This window comes from Pleurodeles waltl, chromosome 4_2 (assembly GCF_031143425.1).
Source record: "Pleurodeles waltl isolate 20211129_DDA chromosome 4_2, aPleWal1.hap1.20221129, whole genome shotgun sequence".
In the NCBI taxonomy this organism is placed as follows: Eukaryota; Metazoa; Chordata; class Amphibia; order Caudata; family Salamandridae; genus Pleurodeles; species Pleurodeles waltl.
The window spans coordinates 429,290,054-429,303,675 of NC_090443.1; the positions used below are offsets into that span (position 1 = coordinate 429,290,054).

Sequence of the window (13,622 nt, forward strand, 5' to 3'; positions counted from 1 at the left end):
ACATTTGCACTGTAGTAATGTCTCATGTTAAGTTCATAGCGCATTTCTTCCAAATAACGTGTTATTAGGCCACATTTCAAATACACTGGAAGCCATTTCCCTTTGTCCTCAAAGTCAAAATGTCCACAACCCCTAAATCTTGTCTTCATTTTAGCTTATATTTGAAAGGTCCCTTAGAGTCTGCTTGCCCTCGATGTAGGGGAGTTTATCCCCAATCTTCACACTGATGCTTGAAGTCTTTTGGGGCCCATTCTGTCGTCTGCGGCACCCCTCCCCCAAGTGGAGCATTGTTTGTGGGGAGAAGTGTGGGAAAGATTGATGGTAGCGTTTTTGTCGCTGAAGATTGTGGAACTGTCCCTCCCAGAAACGTAAGAAAATTTTGTGATTCTGGCCCAAGTGGGTTGTTACAGGGCAGAATGGGTAAGAAAATATGTTGGAATCCACAAACGCCACATCACCCTGGACTCCCTTGGTTTAGTTCAAATGTGTGGCGTGGCTAGGTTTGCTGGGTGCCAGCTGAACACTGGCACATATAATATGGCCACCCACATAGCCAAAAAGACTAATTCCAACTGAAAATCTTGATATCTTCATGTTAAATTTTGGGAGTTTTCCTGTTGTGGGCGACAACTCCACCAACACAAGTGGAATACAAGTTTAATCAAGAGAAATGTGGGAACACAGAATAATAGAACATTTGTTATTATCTATTGAATTTCTCTCAATTTTGTCTTCCAAATGCAAGTCAGTGTGCGTGAAACAACAGTTTGTATAACTCTCTAAATCATGACATGGTTAACCCCAAATTCAGAGTCCACTATGCCACTAATCTAAAGCCCAGTTTCTTAGGCACATTTAGCAAATTCACAGCATTCCTTCAAACCCATTATTCCCACATTAGATTTTACCATCTGAACTGATTCATAGTTCCCACACAATGAAGCTGAAGTGCGGTTGATGCCTCTGCCTATCACAGGTTTTTGGATAACCAACAAACAGTGTATTGCTGATCATTGGCTGGCTAAGAACACTTCCACTCATACTCGCCCTTCACTCACACACACATACACTTGCACACCCACATACACACCTGCACGCTGTACTGCACACAAACGAGCACACTCGTGCACAGCTTCACACGCAGAGTCAAAAAGGAAACAATAGAAATTTTGAACGTGCACCACTTAGAATAGAATAATTAAGTCCACTTAGTCCGTATCATCACAAGAGTATCTTCTCTTTATTAGGTTTTCCTTGAATGTAAAAACAAAACAGCCAACGCGTTTCGACCTTTCCAAAGGACTTCTTCCGGGCTTATATATATATATATATATATGGAATTTTATATTTCCTCACATCCTGGAGCATAATAAAGTGATAACGCCAAAGTGTGGCCGCATGGGCTGCCGGTCCCGAATGGAATCCATGTTGGAAAAAAAAAAGGAAACAAACATACATAACGGTGTGTCCCAACGTGAACATATTTACTTTTCATTCTCCATTGAAAGTAAGAATAGGCTTGGAATTTCATTGAAATGCAGACCTATTTGTTTATCCTTTGTCTCCATTAAAAACTGTCCATGCTGAAAGACCAGTATCAACTGCACGTTGAGTGATGCGTGGCTGTCAGTGTGTGGTGGGTTTTTCTTTCTGTTTTACATAAAGCAGAACATCTGGCAAGCTGCAGACCACAGCAGATCATAGGGAGCCTCCTACTAAGCAGCATTTTGCATTTTATGAGCACATACGTACAAGTTAAAAGCGAAACTAGATGTCCCAAGATGCAATTGCTGTAGAAAACAAGTATTTGCAATGCAAGTGGTCTCGCATTTGCGCATGTTAGAGCTATTGGCGTTGTAAATGACAATGTTTTTTATCCATGTTTTTTGGTCTGCAGTAAAGTGGATGTATGTTGTTTGGAGTGGAATTATGTGGGTTGAATTGGAATTGTTAGGGGGGAATTGTGTGGTGTGTGTAGTGTATTTGTGAGGTGGAATTATGTGGCATGGTGAATAGATAGGGGTGAGAGCTTCACAGAATAGACAGAAAAGAAGATAGAGAGGGATTGGTGGTTTGTGCATGAAGTGGTGAATTAACTCTAGGCAGAGGAGCAGAAAGTGTGTGAGAAAGAGAGAAAGAAGGGGAGAGCAGGCCAAAGATGCATAAAGAGGGGATGCCTGTGTACGCAGAAGACTCCCCAAGATGAGGAGGAGAGGTGGGTTTCAGGGATGGAAATCTTGAAAATGCACAAGAAAAACTGCACAAATATCTGAAATTAACCAAATGAGAGAGGTGGGAAGAGTGCGTGACCGCGCAAGAGAGAGCTGTGTGTGAGAGAGAGTACGAGAGGGATGAGTGGGAGGGGCACCCAGAGGGTAGGAGGCAAGAGGTGGACTAGTACACAGCGCAAGGAGGTAGGGGAATGTAGCATGTGTGAGCAGGTAGTATGGAGAGGAGCTAGGGACTGTGAAAAGAAGTAGAAAACAAGCACTTGAAGTGCTGAAAAGAAAGAAAAAAGTAGTTAACTAAATGTTGGCTGTGAAAGGATAAAAGTCGGTCAATCAAAAGGATGGTATAGAGGTTATGCTTCAGAGAAAGGACAAGCACAAGAAGAGGAAGGCAATCCACTGAATAAGAAACAAACAAATAATCATAACAATAAAGCCAACCAATGTTAAACAATCAGCAGGCTTTAAGCTTCTGTTATGGTCTATAAATAAAAACATTTGCAAATAGGCTAGACCCAAAAATGCCAAAATAATAAATCAATACGGCACATGTGCTGCATAATTTGCCTTTTCTTGCAACATAACTTAGTCAACGCTGCTGCATAATTTGGTCCTTCCCACCAATCGACCATCATCACATGGTCGGTGATTAAATAGCAACTTAACTTTATGGATTCTTGGTACTCAAGAGCTTTTTTTTTTTTTTATATAGTTTAATGTTGTATTTTCTATAATCTTGCTTCTAAACGCGTGCTGCACTTGCATAGATGGGCATTAAAAACATTCTCGAAATACATGGAGGAGGAAAACAGAGACCCAATATCTCTCCAGAGGCTAAACCGTGAAAACTGATTAATCTAGTGATTGGCTGAAACAGCATCCAACAGCGGATACTTTTTTTTTTTTTTTTTAAACTGGTGAATGTTGCACGCCAGCTAGACACAGGAGCCTCTGTCAGGTCGAGAAAAAGCTGTGAAGATAATGTAAAGGATAGCACGAAAAAATATATAAACGTGCCCATAGTTCACACTGAAAATAATCTGTTTAATATAATTCAACATTCAACTATAGTTTTCCAGTATTCGAATCTTTCATAGATTCACATGCTTGAATAATTCCCCGTCATCGAGATGGTAGTCCCCAGTATCTTTTATAAAGTAGTATTGAGATAGGCTTAAACCTAAAAGCCCTAGGCCTCTCAGTTTAGCATTCAATCACAGTCATTTGGAGAAAAAAGGATCAAACTTAAGAATTCACCAATAAGGCTAACCTCTCTTTAGAATCATCCTGAGAGAAGCTCCAGTCCCTCAGAGTTTCGCACCACAAGTGTGTACTGATAATTACAGTGAATACGAAAGGTAATGGTGAGCTTCTTCAGGGAGGTGGGTGGGTCGTATGTGAATCTATGACAGATTCCATTACTGGAGAACTATAGTTACAGGTAAGTATCTCATTTTCTTACTCCAGTATTGGAAATTTCATAGATTCACATAAGCAGTAGTGACGCACATTGTAGAATAACTATCACAGTTTCCTAAGCATAAGAATAAATTGTTTAACTAAACAACATATGTACATATTAAAGTTCCAAATCTTAGACATTTACATTTGTTATTTGAAACCATACTGTATATCAGTTTTTTTATGTTGGATAGATTTAAAATAAACAATGTGCAGATCTGACTTTAGGATGGCGGGATGAGAGAGAGATAGCTCACCTTTACTGAAAAAACTTTCTTGGGGCCGCCTGGCCCACAGCTAATTTTCCTTGAGACACCTCCTCTAGGCAGTAATGTCTGGTGAATGTGTGGCAGCTTTCCCATGTTGCTGCTCTATAAATGTCATGGAGCAGCACTCCTACAAACAGTGCTGTGGATGATGATACTGCCCTTGTAGAATGAGCAGGAACAGAAGCTTGTAGCTGCTTGCCTGCTGCTTGATGGCAAAACCAGATTGCTATAGAAATCCATCTTGCGATGCTCTGTTTGGACAGAGGTTGACCTTTTCTAGGCGCACTGTAACCCACGAACAGTTGGCTAGTTTTGCGAAAAGATTTGGTCCTGTCCAGATAGAACTTTATGCATCTTTTTATATCTAATGAGTGTAGAGTCCTTTCTGCTGCAGTTGTTGGATTTGGGAAGAATATTTTCATGACCAGCGGCTCGTTTATATGCAAGTCTGAGGGACCTTTTGGTATGAATTGTGGGTTTGTGCGTAGGATTACTTTATCCTGCCTAATCTGTGTGGATCTCACTGACTCGCCTGGCTGACGTGAGAGCTATTAGAAGGGCTACCTTCCATGAAAGAAACTTTATAGATGCTCCATGGATTAGTTCAAATGATTGCTTCATGAGTTGTGCAAGGACGGACAGTGTTGAGATTCCAGGAAGGAGGAAGAGGTCTGAAAGGTGGAAAAGCTCTGAATAGGTCCTTTAGAAATCATTTAATTATTCTGGATGACCACAAAGAAGGTGAACTGCTTGACAGTCTAAGAGACTAAATCGTTGCCAGGTGAACTCTAATGGAGGAGTGAGCAAGGCTGGAGTGTGCTAGATGTAACAATATTTGTTCCAGTGTCGAGGATATGGGATTTATCTGTTGTTGGCAACTAGGCAGAATCTCTTCCACTTACGTGAGTAGGTTTTATTAGTGATAACTGCTCTGGCCATGGATAGTTTATCCCTGCACTCTGGCGGGATGTCTAGATGTGTGAACTCATTGTGCTGAGGAGCCATGCTGAGTGATTGAGGATTCAGTTGCAAGATTTGTCCTTTGGTCATTGTCAGAAGATGCGGAGATATTTTCAGTGCAATGTGAGGTTTCACTGAGAACAGGAGAAGATCTGTGAACCAATTCTGTCAAGGCCAGTTTGGATCTATTAATATCAGTGTGCTGTGTCCCCCCTTCATTTTGGTTAAAGTCACTGGAATGGGAGGAAAAGCATAAGCAAAGATTCTGCACCATGCCATGGAAAACGCATTCCCCCATGATCTCCGTTGGCGGTGCCAACTTGCGTAGTATCAGAATTTGGTGTTTGCCTGGCAAAAAGGTCGGGGTTGGGTGTCCTCCACTGGGAGAATATGTGGTTGACCATGCACTGATTCAATTCCCATTTGTGGCAGACTGATTTTAGTCTGCTGAGAGAGTCTATCTTGTTCTGATTCCCTAGGACATGTTCTGCTTGTAGTAGCACTCCATGTTGTATGGCCCAGTGCCAAATCTCCTGTGCCTCCTTGGGGAAGGGAAGGGATTTTGTACCTCCTTGTTTGTTGAGGTAATGCATTGTAGTGGTATTGTCTGTTCCTATTAGTAGCTCTGAATTGGCTATTCTTGCAAGGAAGACCTGCAAGGCTAGATTAACTGCCTTTAGTTCTAGTAGATTGATGTGCAGTTTTCAAAGAGGTGGTGGCCATTTGCCACTGATTTGCAGGTCCTGCAAAAACGCTCCCCAACCTTTCAATGATGCGTCTGTGGTGATATCCCATGGAGATGGCCGATGTTGGAAACAGAGGCCGATGGATAGATGATGCTTTTGAGACCACCAGAGCATTGATCATGGCCAGCGTGATCTTGATGTGGTCGTCAAAGCTTCCTGTGGCTTAAATCCATTTCAGGATGAGTTGTTCCTGGGGGGGGCGCATCTTCAGTCTGCAAAATGGTACTAGTGGGATGCATGAAGACATCACCCCCAATAAAAACTTGTAAAGGCATATTGAAATGAATGTTCTTTTTTTAATGGACTTTGCCAGAGATATTAGCCTTTGCTGTCTTTTCATAGTGGTACTGGCTATGCTGGATTGGGTGTTCAGGTTTTCCCCTAAGAAAGTGATCATAGGTGACTGCTGAGGATTGGACTTCTCCCAATTTATGGTTAGACCTAAGCTGTTGAGTAAGGCAATGCACTTTTTTGTTGACTTGCGTGCTGCTGAGAAGGTGCCTGCTTTTATCAGCCAATCGTCCAGGTTTGGGAATACTTGGTACCAGGAAAGCTGATATAGGTGCTAGGCACTTAGTGAATATCCTGAGGGATGATTTTAGGCCAAATGGAAGGACTACCATGAATCTTAGGTACGGTACTGTCTGTGGGAAGGATGAATTGAGATGTGGAAATATACATCTTTCAGATCTAGGGTGGACACTTAGTCTCCGTGCTTCAACTGGATGAGGACGTCCTGAGGAGTTATCATCCAGAATGATTGTTTTTTCAGATAGGTGTTTAACTCTCCGAGATCAAGGATCGGTCTCTAGTCTTTCCATTTCTTGCAAATGAGGAAGAATCTGGAGTAAAATCATTCCTCCTGAAGCAACGGTGGAACCTTCTCTATTGCGCCCTTGAGAAGCATCTTGTTGACCTCCAGTTTGAGTTGGTGTGTGTCCTAATTGCACCAGTTGTAAGACCCACTGGTCTGATGTTATGGATTGCCACTACTGGAGAAATTAGGTGATTTTGCCCCCTCATTTGAAAGGCGCATGTCTGGGGGTAGCCGGAGCCCTGGATGGATCAAAGCCTGCGAGATCAGTCTTTTTTTGACGAGCTGGTCATCCTCTAGAGGTAGCTCTATTGTAGGCTGCCTGTGAAGGTTGTCTTTGGGAATATTGTTGGCAAAATTGTTGAGAGGTGGATGAGTACAATGGATAGCTGTACTGTTGATAGCCACACCTATACGAAGGCATATCACGTCCTCTCGTACCACAAAAGGAAGACTTCCAAAACTGTAGTGTACCTAAGGATTTAGCAGTCTCTGTGTCCAATTTTACTGACAGAAGAAATGTATCAATATGCTTTCCAAAGACCACTTGCCCATCAAATGGAAGGTCCAGTATTTTATTTTGTACCTCCGGGCGAAACGACGTGGCCTTCAGCCAACCTGGTCTCCTAAGGACCACAGCCCCTGCCAATTGACGGAATGCAGTGGTGGCTATGTCCATTTCACAGTCAACAATTTCTGTCGATGGGCTTACTCCCCTTCTTGTAATATTTTCTTAGCATCTAGTTTAGCATCCTCTGGCAGCTGTTCGATATAAGGGGCAATGTCAGCCCATAACTGCCCGTCGTATCTCGCTAGAACTGCTAGAGAGTAGGCAGCTCTTACTGTTAGACTGGACATTGAAGAGAATCTTTTCCCAACATTGTCCAACAGTCTTCCTTCCTTATCCGGCGATGCAGATATTTGTGTGGAGGGATTTTTGAACCTCCTCTGGGATGTTTGTGCTTTCACGGAGTCTGGATGAAGGTGACCAGATAAGTATGCTGGGGCATCTTCAGGTGCTTTATATTTTTTATTCAGACTCGGAAGCACTCCTGTGACCGTTGCTGGGTTTTACATGGCCTCTAAACCCTCTTCCCATATGTAACTGCCCATTGGCATGGGGCATACTGACTTTTGGAATGGCTCCTTAAAATCATAGAAAAAGCAATCCATGTGCTTGGACGGCATGAGAAGTGCAAATCGTTTGGCAACTCTTTCCATAAGATTATGGAATCCTCCAATGTCCTCTGGAGAGGAGTCTACCTTTGAAGGTGAAGGAGATGATGGAGCTGGAATTATATATTCATCCCATTCTAATTGGTTGTCGAGGAGCTCACCTTGCTCTTGTTCTTCATCAGAGATATCTGTGTCCTGTAAAAGGGTGATATTAGGTGTGAGAACGTTAGCCAATGGTAGAGTCGTCAGACTCTGAAGCAGGGTAGCTACCTGAGGAATTGGCGATGTTATTGATGTTACTGACTGTAATGTAATGTAATGGAGGTGCTTCATCTGTGGGTGAAAACCGCTTTCTATAGTCCATCAACATGGCCTGCAAGTCTGTTATTAAGGTACTTGGCATATAGAATCCCTCCTGAGTGGCTGTTCCTGTGCTGAATAATACTGAAGATCATATTCGTCACAGTATTTGTCATCATCATCTTGATATTTTACTTTCAATTGCGAGGGACTACAAGCTGTTCCAAATGGTCCCTCATCATCAGATTCATCATCCAACTCCAGCAGATGGGCTGGTATCAATGGGGCTACTTACTTGGAGAAGTATGCTACGGGGTAATTCTCTGAGTTTCCTGCCTTTTTTGCAATTTTTCGCTCATCGACGGAATCGTCAACGGTGTTGTAAATGACTTTGTTGACAGAGTAACAGGGGCACACGTCGCTGGTGTTTTTGCCGTAGACTATTTAGACTATATTTTTATCATCAACGGCTTAGTGGATGAGGCCACCGTCAACGAGGTAGTTGTTGGAGATGACAGCAACGAAGAAGCAGCCATGGTTACCTTTGTGGATGACGTCGTAGTATAAGTCTTCATCAACAGCGATGTCCTCATTGACGGTTGATAACACGTTGGTGGCGGTAGGGTCACTGGAATAGACAATGAAGCTGTTGACGACAGTGGAAAAGATCTCAACGTTACTGTCAGCGACGAGGTTGTCGTCGACGGTGGGGATTTAATAGATGGTCTGTGTACTGGTGGAGCAGAGGAAGGCTTCTTAAAAGTATGAGACGCCTTAACAGGGGGTGTAGGAGGCTCAGATGATGATTTTCTAGCCCTTTCTGAACTGCTAATTTGTTCTCTTTTTTCCATAACGGAGAGTTTATGAGGAGATGAAGAAGGGCTGTGGCCTTTGTAAGATCCTCAGGCGGTCTTTTTGTAGGCCTTACTTGGCTGCTCTGAGGAGGACCCGGACTAAGGTGACCTTGCTCTTTTTTTAGATCGTTTAGAACAGTCCTCACCGTCAGAGTCAGAAACTGGATGATCTCTTGACTTAAGTTTTTGCAGCCATATCAATAACCTGCCTTCCCTTTAAGGTTTTGGAGGAAAAAGTACGACATACATTACAATCCTTTGCAGAATGGTCCAGACGAAGGCATTAGATGCAACTCTGGTGTGGATCTTCAGAATGCAACCTTTACAAGATCTGAACAAACCCTTTCTTTCTTTGTCAGACATGGTGACAGCCTTTGTAAGTAGAAGTAGAAGTCAGGTGAGAAGAGTTAAATGCTTTTGGATATCCTAAAAACAGTGAAAAGCAGAGCAGAGCTCTGTGGAGGCTCTCTATCACTAAGTGCAGTAGAAAATCTGAGGCACTGGAGCTTCTCCCAGGAGGGTTCTAAAGGGTGGTGTTGCCTGATTGGTGGTTTCTTAAGTTTGGTCCTTTTTTCTCAAAATGACTCTGATTGAATGTTAAACTGAGAGGTCTAGGGCCTTTAGGTTTAAGCCTATCTCAAAGTAACTTTATAAAAGGTACTGGGGACTCCCATCTCCACGAGAGAGAATGATTCAAGCATGTGAGTATATGAAAGTTCCAATACTGGAGTAAACACCAAGCTCCCTCCGAAGACAGAGCCTGACAATTAACTGGTCTCTGAATGCACTGCAAATGTGACAAGATAAGATGAAGATTTAAAGGCCTTTTCACAGAAAGGGAGCACTCTGATGGAAACTGTAAATAACGTTTGGGAAAGGGTAGGGACGTACTCAAGCTGGGCAGCCTAAAACAAGTAAAGCCAGTAAATGGAAAGCAAGAAAATGTAAGTTACAAACCAAAAAGACAATGCTAAGAACGGGGGCAGAATGCATTCCCAAGGAAGCTTTCTGAATGTCCCCAAGATGTTGTTAGCAAACCAGAGAGCTGCACTGACTGGTAGGCTTCGACCTAAAAAGAGATACAGCTGTGAAAAATCAGCTCAGCAGGGACAAAGTGGGTTAAGGGACCCTACATTCAACAGTTTCCCAAAACAAAAAATTCCCCTTGCACTCTCTGGGGGCATCACAAATCCTTCAGTCTCTCTTGGTTACCATGCATCCAGTAGCCTCTCAAGCATGTCCATGCATCCAGTTGTGGGTTCCCTGCGTCCCCCAGTCTCTCACTGGCCTCTGACTGGTCATCCTGCAGTCTGTCACGTGTTCCCTGCACCCCTTGTCAGTTTCCCTGCAGTCTCTCAGAAGACTCTCTGAAGTCTATGGTGGGTTCCCTGTACCATGCAGTCTCTTATCAGTCTTTGCAACCTCTAGCCCCGCAGGGGTCCCCCTGCATGCAGCAGTCACTCACCAGTCTGACTGGGCTCCCTGTGACCTAGAGTTTTTTACTGGTTTTCCTGTAGTCTTTCTTCAGTCTTTCACAGGTCTCCCTGCAGTCTCTTTTGGGTCACAGAGAATTCTGAAGTCTCTCCTTGAACTTCCTCCATTCTGTAGTCTCAGAGGTGCTGTGTATCCTCTAGATTGCTATTGGTCTTCTAGTGGTTCCCTTCCCTCCGAAGGCTCTTTTGTGTTTCTCTGAATACTTCACTATCGTGGGCCGGTCTGTAGGTTTAAGCTGCACTACAGACTGAGTGCCACCTCTGCTCCAAGGGGATGCTTTCTGGGTCCAGACACACAAGGGGTTCTGCTACAACAAGGCTTCCCTTCTGTGCAGCTTTCTTCCGCTTACTCTAGGGTACTCTGGATAAATTCACCAATTGCAATGTTTTCAAAGTGTTTATGGCTTTCCAGGGAATTCTGTCTGGGCACTTATGAGGTAATCAAATTCATCAAACACTGCTTCCTGCAGCAACCTTTCCTAAGTAAAATTGGAAGGGTGACTCCTTCCAAAGAATACTGTGAAAAATGGGGCCACATTATGACTTTCCTACTTTCGTATCTCCTCTTTTATTTGCTTTCTTGTTATTCACTTTACTTTTCACATTCTTTGTCATTTTTCCACCCTTCAATTTTGTCCTTCCTTCTCTCTGATCTTCTTTGCTTAGTCCATCTTCTCCAATCTCTCTACACTTCTTTCTCTTCAATCCACGAATCCTGCTCATCTTCGTTTCCTTAAATTCGTTATCTCTTCTTCCCTCTTCATCCCATCTTTTATCAATTCATCCCTCTCCAAACTTAATTCTATCTTTTCCCACCTTCCTTACGGCTGTCATTCAATCCATCCAGCAATCCGTGAGCCATTCTTCTCACCATCTATCCCATCATCAGACCTTTTACTCAAATCTCTACGTCCACCCCTTTCTCCATCAGTCCTTCCCACCTTTCATGTACACTTGCTTGCCCATTGTTCCTTTCGCCGTTCATGCCTTCCCCCTGCTGTTACTTGACCCATCCCAATTCCCCCCTTTCACCATTTTTTCTTGTCCTCTTACCTGCATCCATCACCCCCAGTTGGTTGCCCCATCTCATACTGCCATAAAAACAGAATAATAATTTGCAAGCTATAGGTATCACCTATGTGGGAGCTAATGGCTGTATCAAGGTTTTATTTAGCCATATTGTACAATAGTGCGGATATGGAAAATGTCACTTACCCAGCGTACATCTGTTCTTGGCATGAGACGCTGCAGATTCACATGCTGTGCACATCCCGCCATCTACTGTTGGGCTCGGAGTGTTACAAGTTGTTTTTCTTCGAAGAAGTCTTTTTCGAGTCACGAGATCGAGGGACTCCTCCCCTTTCGGCTCCATTGCGCATGGGCGTCGACTCCATCTTAGATTGTTTTCCCCGCAGAGGGTGAGGTAGGAGTTGTGTATATAGTAATAGTGCCCATGCAATGGAGTAAATATGTATGTACATAATGTGTTTAAAAGTAATATATTTACAAATTACAAATGTACAAGTCTGTTTTTTTCTCATCTTAAAACGGCGACAGGCTCCCGGGGAGGTGGGAGGGCGCATGTGAATCTGCAGCGTTTCATGCCACGAACAGATGTACACTGGGTAAGTGACATTTTCCGTTCGATGGCATGTGTAGCTGCAGATACACATGCTGTGCATAGACTAGTAAGCAGTTATCTCCCCAAAAGCGGTGGTTCAGCCTGTAGGAGTTGAAGTTGTTTGAAATAAAGTTTGTAATACTGCTTGTCCTACTGTGGCTTGCTGTGTTGTTAACACATCCACGCAGTAATGTTTGGTAAATGTATGAGGCGTAGACCATGTGGCTGCCTTACATATTTCAGTCATTGGTATGTTTCTGAGAAAGGCCATGGTAGCACCTTTCTTTCTAGTTGAGTGTGCCTTTGGTGTAATAGGCAGTTCTCTTTTTGCTTTTATATAACAGGTTTGAATACATTTAACTATACATCTGGCAATGCCTTGTTTGGATATTGGATTCCCTGTATGAGGTTTTTGGAATGCAACAAACAATTGTTTTGTTTTGCGAATTTGTTTCGTTCTATCTATGTAGTACATTAGTGCCCTCTTAATGTCTAATGTATGTAATGCTCTCTCAGCTACCGAATCTGGTTCTGGAAAGAATACTGGGAGTTCCACTGTTTGATTTAAGTGGAACAGTGATATGACTTTAGGATTTGTTCGCAGAACTACTTTATGTTTATGTATCTGAATAAAGGGTTTTTGTATAGTAAATGCTTGTATTTCACTTACTCTTCTGAAAGATGTTATAGCTATCAGAAAAGCTACTTTCCATGTTAAGTACTGTATGTCACATGAGTGCATGGGTTCAAAAGGTGGACCCATAAGTCGTGTTATGACAATGTTGAGATTCCACGAAGGAACTGGTGGTGTTCTTGGTGGGATAATTCTTTTCAGACCCTCCATAAATGCTTTTATGACTGGGACCCTGAATAATGAAGTTGAGTGCGTAATTTGCAGATAAGCTGAAATTGCAGTGAGATGTATTTTAATGGATGAAAAAGCTAACTTTGACTTTTGTAAGTGCAGTAGGTAGCTGACGATGTCTTTAGCAGATGCGTGTAATGGTTCAATTTGATTATTATGGCAGTAATAAACAAATCTTTTCCACTTATTTGCATAGCAATGTCTTGTGGTTGGTTTCCTAGCTTGTTTTATGACCTCCATACATTCCTGTGTAAAGTCTAGGTGCCCGAATTCTAAGACTTCAGGAGCCAAATTGCTAGATTCAGCGATGCTGGATTTGGGTGTCTGATCTGTTGTTTGTGTTGAGTTAACAGATCTGGTCTGTTTGGTAGATTGATATGGGGCACTACTGAGAGGTCTAGTAGTGTTGTGTACCAAGGTTGTCTTGCCCAAGTTGGTGCTATTAGTATGAGTTTGTTTTGACTCAATTTGTTTACTAGATATGGAAGGAGTGGGAGAGGGGGAAAAGTGTATGCAAATATCCCTGACCAACTCATCCATAACGCATTGCCCTGAGTGTGAACCTGTGGGTACCTGGATGCAAAGTTTTGGCATTTTGTGTTTTCTTTTGTTGCAAATAGGTCTATTTGAGGTGTTCCCCACCTGTGGAAGTAAGTTTTTAGTATTTGGGGATGAATTTCCCATTCGTGGATCTGTTGGTGATCCCGAGAGAGGTTGTCTGCTAACTGGTTTTGAATTGCAGGTATGAACTGCGCTATTAGGTGAATGTGGTTGTGAATCGACCAATGCCATATTTTCTGTGCCAGGAGACACAACTGTGTCGAGTGTGTTCCTC

The 13,622-nt window shown here is 42.8% G+C and overlaps 1 protein-coding gene across 2 annotated transcripts in view; it reads right to left on the minus strand.

Moving 5' to 3' along the window:
• The window catches only part of TECR (trans-2,3-enoyl-CoA reductase), a 168,321-nt gene that overhangs the window by 54,779 nt on the left and 99,920 nt on the right, over positions 1 to 13,622 (minus strand). The window lies entirely within an intron of this gene.